This window comes from Echinops telfairi, unplaced genomic scaffold, assembly GCF_000313985.2.
Source record: "Echinops telfairi isolate 266 unplaced genomic scaffold, ASM31398v2 ScPeMD7_6;HRSCAF=24_1, whole genome shotgun sequence".
Classification (NCBI taxonomy): Eukaryota; Metazoa; Chordata; class Mammalia; order Afrosoricida; family Tenrecidae; genus Echinops; species Echinops telfairi.
In genome coordinates this window covers 285,274-293,866 of record NW_022103903.1, presented here as the reverse complement: position 1 = coordinate 293,866, position 8,593 = coordinate 285,274, and positions in this window count along the sequence as shown.

The window sequence follows — 8,593 nt, the reverse complement described above, 5'->3', positions numbered from 1 at the left end:
ATAAATTATTATTATTTTGTCATATCTTACACTGTCCGACGTCTCCCTTCACCCACTTTTCTGTTGTCTGTCCCCCAGGGCGGAGGTCATATGTAGATCCTTGTAATCGGTTCCCCCTTTCTAACCCACCCTCCCTTCACCCTCCAGGCATAGCCACTCTTACTACTGGTCCTGAAGGGATCATCTGTCCTGGATTCCATTTCCAGTTCCTATCTGTACCAGTATACATCCTTAGGTCTAGCTGGATTTGTAAGGTAGAATTGGGATCATGATAGTGGGTCAGGGGGACGGAAGCATTTAGGAACTAGAGGAAAGTTGTGTGTTTTATTGTTGCTACACTGCACCTAGACTGGCTCGTCTCCTCCCTGTGACCCTTCTGTAAGGGGGCATCCAGTTGCCCACAGATGGGCTTTGGATCCCCAATCTGTACACCCCCCCCATTCACAATGATATGATTTTTTGTTCCTTGATGCCTGATTCCAGATCCCTTTGACACATAGTGATCACACAGGCTGGTTGTGCTTCTTCCATGTGGGCTTTGTTGCTTTTGAGCTAGATGGTCGCTTATTTACCTTCAAGCCTTTAAGAACCCAGACACTACATCTTTTGATAGCCGGGCACCATCAACTTTCTCCACCAGATTTGCCTATATGCCCATTTATTTCAGTGATTGTATCGGGAAGGTGAGCATTATGGAATGCCAGTGTAATAGAACAAAGTGTTCTTGTATTGAGAGAGTATTTGAGTGGAGGCCCAATGTCCATCTGCTACCTGCTACCTTAATACCAAAACTATAAATATGCACATAGATCTATTTCCCCATCATCCTAAATAAGTATATTTAAATATGTACATATCTGAATCTAGATCTCCACAAATGGCCTTTACCTCCTAGTTCTTTCCTCTATTTCCTTTTACTTTCCTCTTGCCCCACTATCATACTCAGTCTTCAGTATTTCCTCTCGGTTATATTACCCTTGCTAAAGCCCTCCTCACCACCAATTTTGGATCACTTGTTGTTCCTTTGTTCCTGAGTTTGTTAACACCACTTCCTTTCCTCCACCTACCCCTCTCCCATGTCCCCCCAGAACCGTTGGTCCTGCTGTTTTCTTACAGCTCTTATAACAATCCATACATCAATTATTCCGATCACCTTTGCATATATGTTGCCATCATCATTTTAAAAACATTTTCTTTCTACTTGAGCCCTTGGTATCAGCTCCTCTTTTTCCCCTCCCTCCCCTCCCCTCCTGCCCTCATGACCCCTTGATAAATTATAAATTATTATTATTGTCATATCTTGCACCATCTGCTGTCTCCCTTCACCCACATTTCTGTTGTTCCCCCTGGGAGGCAGAGATGGGAGGGGGGTTTATACATCTATCATTGTCATTGGTTGCCCCTTTCTCTCCCTCCTCCCCCCAAGTTCCCCCTTCCCTCATGGTATCGCTACTCCCATTATTATTCCTGAGGGATTTATCTGTCCTGGATTCTGTGTGTCCAGTGCTCTTATCTGTAAAAGTGTACATGCGCTGGACTAACTGGGTTTTTAAGGTAGAACTGGGGTCATGATAGAGGGGGTAAGGTGGGTGGGGTGAGGAAGTATTAAAGAACTAGAGGAACATTGTGTGTTTCCTCAGTGCTATATTTCACCCTACTGACTCTTCTTTTCCTTGTGATCCTTCTGTGAAGGAATGTCTAATTTTCTACAGATGGGCTTTGGGTCTGCACTCCAACCCTCCCTCATTCAAATTGATATGATTGTTTATGATAAGGGAAAAGACTGTTACATTTTGGTTTTCCAACCAAAATATTTTGGGTCTTTTGATGCCCAATACCTGATCCCGTTGACACTTCATGATCACACAGACTGGTGTGCTTCTTCCATGTGGGCTTTGTTGCTTCCCTGCTAGATGGCCATTTGTTTAACTTCAAGTCTTTAAGACCCCAAATGCTATATCTTGTAATAGCCAGGCACCATTAGCTTTCTTCACCACATTTGCTTATGTACCCATTTTGACTTCAGCGATTGTGTCGGGAAGGTGAGCATCACAGAATGCCAGGTTATTTGAACAAAGTGTTCTTGTGTTGAAGGAGGACTTGAGTAGAGACCCAATGCCCATATTCTACCTTGATACTTAGCATATAAATATATGTACATAGACCTATACCCTTATCACTATATATTAATATATTTACATATATACATGCCTATGTTTATACCTTTATAAATGTCTTTTGCTTCCTAGTTCTTTCCTCTATTTCCTTTTATATTCCCTTGTCCCACTATCATGTTCGACCTTCAATCGGCTCTCAGTAATTCCACTCGGCTACATTGCATTTGCTCAAATTCCACCAGGCATTTTACGTCCACCTTGCCATTGGTTTTAGATCTCTTGTTGTTCCCATGTCCTTGGGTTTTTGGCTCCATACTCCTTTTTAAAAAAAATCATTTTATTGGGAGCTCTTATCACAATCCATACATCCATCCATTGTGTCAAGCACATTTGTACATGTGTGCTCCCTTTTCACCACCTCCCCCTTTCCCCTGTCCTTGCTGAAACCGTTGGTCCCATTATTTTCTCCTCTGGATTGTTTATCTTGCCTATCATATATATAGACATGAAAAAAAGGAAGAAGAAAGAACAGGGGGCGGGGGGCTAGAAATAGTTCCAGGCCCATCTGCTGACCCTTATGTGTGTTTTCTGATCGAGTCTGATGTGCTGTCAAGCCCTGCACTCTGAGTCTGAAGTGTATTTTCTGGATTGCTAGCGGACTTGGTTGCTTTGCTTCCCCTTGCTGCTCTGTTGTGCTCCCTTTGTGTTTCACCATGCTGTGGGAGGGTCAGACCAGGCACAATTCCTGCACTGTGTCTCCAGTGCTGTCCCCTGCAGCACTGTGGGTCAGTGAGGGCATGTCATGTGTTTTGGTGGTCCTCTCTGTTCTGAGCAGGAGTGTAGTCTTCGGGGTACAGTGGGCCAGCATATGGTGTTCCTTGTCTCATTTTCTCTGTATTCTTTAATCTTAGGCCAGTCTCAGGGTGTCTTTGCTGGCTAGATAATAGGGCTTAGCTTTGAATCACTAACAGGTAAGTATAAGAAGACTCTCAGTATTAGCTTGACCTTTTAAGAGACATAGGCATTGTGTTAGGTGGGGTTGATGAGAGAAACAAATCCAGCGACACTCTTATATGTGTAAGAGAGAGCTTTATATCAAGAAGTAGTTATATATCAGGAAAACATCTCAGCCCCATCCAGATCAAGTCCATAAGTCCAAGACTAGTACATAAGTCCCTCTTCAGACTCATGCAGCACAAGCAATGATGAAAAATTCAGGAAGATCATAGGCTGGTGGGTGAAAAGTCTTGCAGATCAAATGGCAGAGGAAACATCACAGGGTTTTTGCAGGTCTCAGTGTGCCATAACGGTGAAAGTGGGGGTGGTGGTGGTGGTGGGGTTCCCAGATCCTTCCTTTGAGAAGGTCTCATCCACAAGGTGGTATCATCAGGCTGTGACCCGATGGACAGGCTAGACTCCATCCCTACTTTTTTTGTCTTCAAGTTGACATGAAAGTATATAACTACCACATACATCCAACCTGCCTGCTTTTGAGCAATGTAGAGAGTTAAGACAATTTCATACAAAAAGAGAAAATTCCACAGAGCTGCATTAAGGAAAATATCTTAGGGTAACTGCATTTTATAAGGGGAATTTGTCTAACTACATTAAGTCAAATAACTCGGGTTAAACTAACAAAACCTCAACTGCCATCAAGTAGATTCTGACACATAGCCACCTGTGATGGTCAGAGTTTATGGCCTTGGTGGGAGCCCCGCTTTGGAATACAGAGCCGCTGGAACATCAGAGCTGTTACAATAGTGGCATAGTGACTCATGGCATAGTCATGAGTCAGGTCATGAGTCATGTAAGGTCAACAGTTTGTAACCACTAATTGCTCCTTGGGTGACAGATGGGCTTCCTACTCCCATAAAGAGTGATAGTCTTAGAAATTGACAGGGGCAATTCTACCCTATCTTATAGGGTCACTACGAGTCAGCACCAACTCAATAGCCGTGAATCTGGCTTTTTTGAGAGGTGCCCTGGTGAGTGGAGCCCAACCTATCAATCAGGTCTCAGCCTGATGACACCTCTTTAGAGATGTGGCCTTCTATACAAGAGAGAGCAACCCTAAGCAGCACTCTCTCTTCCCCTTTTGCCTTCTGCTGGATCTGAATCCTGTGTCTGGATCATTGATCTCCTTTGTGTCACTTGTGGATCCCAGAATTCATTAGCTGATGGATCATTTGGCTGACCCTAGATCCATTCCCCTTTGATTATACCAGTTTATGGCCCTCTCCTTTGTCATTCTGCTTCCTGTTCATCACCTGCCACAGCTACACATGTCAGAGAAGCCTTCAGTTTACACCTGACCAGCAGATTGAGACCAGGGTGGCCTTACTTACTTCTACAACTGTGTATGCCATTTTTTAATATAAAAAACATTCCTACATATGTGCACAAATAAGCATCAAGGATTCCACTTCTCTAGCAGATCCCACCTAACCCACCTCCCTTAAGGGCACAGTAGACCTGCCCTTGTGGATTTCCAAAGTTATAAATCTTTGCAGAGGCAGAAAGCGTCATTTTTCTCCCACAGAGTGCTGGTGGATTGAACTGCTGACCGTGAGATCAGCAGCCCAACCTGTAATGCGCTACACCCCCAGGGCTCCTCAGAGTTCTGGTAACAAGTGTTAAATAAATGTTAGTGTGCTTCTCTTTCTTGAAATATGGTCCATTAATGAACTAGAAGCAGTTAGTGATAAAGTAAAGAAAGGCTGTTCCCCCTGCCCCTCATGCATTCATTTATTTCCTGAATCCCTTAGGTGATCGAAGATGGCACTTGGAAGTCTACACCTACATTACTATGAATGGGTTACAGGTGGGGTGAGATATTTATTGCCATTGTTCTCACCTGTGTGCCTTAGTCAAGGTATTCTTAGAAACTGTGACAAAGCAATCTGTCTCAGTGGTGCAAACCAAGAGTACCCTTGTTTCCTGCTTATTTAACAGTCTCAAGCTAATGCGTCTCACCTGCAGTTGGCTTTCCTCGTTGCAGAGAGACACTCTGAGAGAGCACAGAGAATAAAATTAAATCAAACTTTAGATGAAGTATAAAATTTTAATCACAGATGCCCATCCTCACAACTTGGCTGCACACACACGACCAAGGCACATTTTATATGTAGATATATATCTACATATATACATACACATATATACATATACATGTGTGTGTATAGAAAGTGTCCTCTTTTTTTCTGGTATGCTCTGCTTGTTATTGTTATTAGGTGCCAATAATTCAACTGTTATTCATGCACAGCAGAACAAAACCCAGCCTGCTGCTGCAACCTGGTCACAATTGTTGTTGGGCTCACATCAGCCCACTGCTGCAGTCACCGTGTCAATCATACCATTCCGGGTCTTCCTCTTTCTCAATCAAGCTCTGCTTTCCGAGGATGACGGGCTTTTACAGTAAAACAGAGAGCAGACTGGTAACATGACCGACCTACTTGAGATGAAATCTCCCCTTTCTTGCTTCTAGGAGGATTCTGGCTGTATTTCATCCAAGACAGATCTATTTGGTCTTCTGGCCACTCACTGTCAATATTTTTGTCCAACACCATAATTTCAACTGCATCACATTTTCTCCAGTCTTCCTTATTCGTGGTCCAACTTTAGCATGCATATGAGGTGATTGGAAATACCATGGTTTGGTTTAGGCACACCTTAGTCCCCAAAATGACATTGTGTTAGTCTGGGTAGACTAGAGAAATAAATCCTTAGAAATTCATATGTGTATAAGAGAGAGTTTTATATAAAGGATAACTGTACATTTAGAAAGCTGCATCCCAACCTAGTCCAGTCCAAGCCCTTAAGTCTGATATTAGCTCATATGTCCGAGACCAGTCTATAAAGTCCTCTTCAGCCTCACGAAACACATGCAATGACACTAAATGCAGGACAATCACAGGCCAATGGGTGGGAAGTCTTGTAGATCCAGTGGCATTGTAAGCATCTCAGCACTGGCAGAGGTCTACACGTAGCTTCTCCAGGTCCAGGGTTCTGGCTACATCAGGGTAGGTCAGTGTGGCTTCTTCTCAGGGATGTCTCATAGGAAATGAGCAGAGAGAGTATGTCTCCTGCCTCCAAGGAGGAAAAATCAGATTTCCCAGAATTCTCAGGAGAAAGCCATGCACACACAGAGGCCTCATTGGTTATATCTTGATTGACAGGTCAGATTCCACCCCTTCACTTGTAATCCTCTCAAATTGGCAACAGATTATGTAACTACCAAAGACATCTTTGCTCTTTATCACTTTAAATAGCTCTTGTATTTGGATTTCTTGACTATTGTTTCCATAAGCAATGAATATGGATCCAAGTAAAATTAAATTCTTGACAATGTCGGTCTTTTCTCTGTTTATAATGATTTTGTTGATTGGTCAAGTGAGATTTTTTATTTCTACATAGAGCTGCAATTTATAGTGAAGGCTTTAGTCTTTGAGGTTCATCAATAGGCACTTCAATCCTCTTCATTTTCAGCAAGCAAACTTGAGTCATCTGCATATTGCAGGTAGGCTATAAGCCTTCCTGTATTCCTGATGCTGAATTATTCTTCATGTAGGCCAGTTCCCTGGATTTATTTGCTCAGCATACAGATAGAATAAGGGTGGTGAAATGATATCATCCTAAGACACATATTTCTTGATTTTAACCAGACCCTTGTTCTCTTTGAATGCCTCCTGGTCTATGTACAGGTTCCATATGAGTACAATTAATTTCCGGAATTCCATAATGTGAAATATTATCCATAGTTTGTTGTGAACCACACAGTCAAAAGCCTTTGTATGATCAGTAAAACTCAAGGAAGCATCCTTCTGGCATTCTCTGTGTTCAGCTCAGGCCTATCTGAAGTAACAATAATTTCTCTCATTTCACATATTCTGAATCTGGCTTGAATTTATGGCAGTTCCCAGTCAGTGTACTACTGCAACTACTTTTGCATGACCTACAGCAAAATTTTACTTGCATCTGAATTTGCAGGGACAGGGATTATTGAATGTGACCCTTCTCTCCAAAGTCTCTCTAACTCCCACCAAACAACATTTTCCTGCGTGGTGATGGGTAAGAAGGTGGAGGAAGACACTGATAAGATTCACTTGAGTAGCTGCTAATGGGATCCTTTATGATTTCCATCTTGCTGGGTATAAAAGGAGCCCCCAGAAAGCAGGAGGGATAATGGTTAATTAGCCAGTAAGAGCCAGGAATGGAGAACATCTTCTGGACCATGAGATTTCTGCATAGTGAACCTCCTTGATCCATTAAACAACTTTAATATCTGAGGGTGCCAGAGGAGCAGCAGGACCACGAGCCAGAGCATGAGACAAAAGTAGTGGACTTTCAAGCCCGCAGAAAAAGTAAAGCTGAGTGCTTTCAAGCAGGAGGTGGGTTTATGCAACGTGGTCATGTGCCAACCACTACGGCCAGTGATGAAGAAACTGAAGAATTGTATCAGCTTCTTTAGTCAGAAACTTATAGTATAATATCTGTATACCTACAAGCAAATCTATTTAATACCACTATTTATCACATTCACATAACAACCACTACAGCCAGTGAGGAAGAAATGCAGGGGTTGTAGTAGCTTCTTCTGCCTGAGTGTCATCACACATACAATCAAACAAAGGGAAACAAAGGGGAAAAAGGTATGCGGAGAATATGGGCTTAGTGATAGGAACAAAGCAGGGACCACAGGATAGAGCTTTGCTATACCAATAGTTTATTCATTGAAGAATAATACCTTTTTTCACAACTTAACACCTATGATGTTGTGAAACTTGGAAGATGGGACACACAGCAACTGTATCTATGGGAAGAGAGGAGGGTGAAACTCATTATCATCAGCCACGGGCCAACGGTGGAACAGACCATATAACTTACATGCAAGTTCAGGTTGAAGCTGAAGAAAATTGAAATAACTCTATGAGAACTAAAATATGACCTTGAGCCTTAAATTTCGAGACTTTCTCAATAACAGACTTTCTGCATTATAATGAAATGCAGAAAGACTTCAAATTAGAAAACTGAAAAGAAAGAACAAGCTCAACATATCTCAAGACAAGAATTGAGGAAGAAAAGCTAGACTTTGAGTTGCAATATTGAAGGTTTCTATGGGCAAATAAGGAGCTCTGGTGGTGTAGTGGACTACTTGATTAGCTGCTAACTGGCCAGGTGAGTGGTTTGAACTCATTATCTTGTCCACAGGAGTAAGATGACACTTTCTGCTCCTATAAAGAATGTGGTAGTTACATAATCTGTGGTTAATTTGAGACTATTAAGAGTGAAGGGTTGGAGTTTAGCCTGCCAATCAGGTTGCAGCTTGATGACCTCATTTGGAGGTGCTAAGGAGATAAATTGCTCACTGGAGTCTTAAAGGCTTGAAGACAAACAGGCAGCCATCTAGCTAAGAAACAACAAAACCCACAAGGAAGAAGCACACCAGCCTACCCCGACACGAATGCTGAAGACAAAGT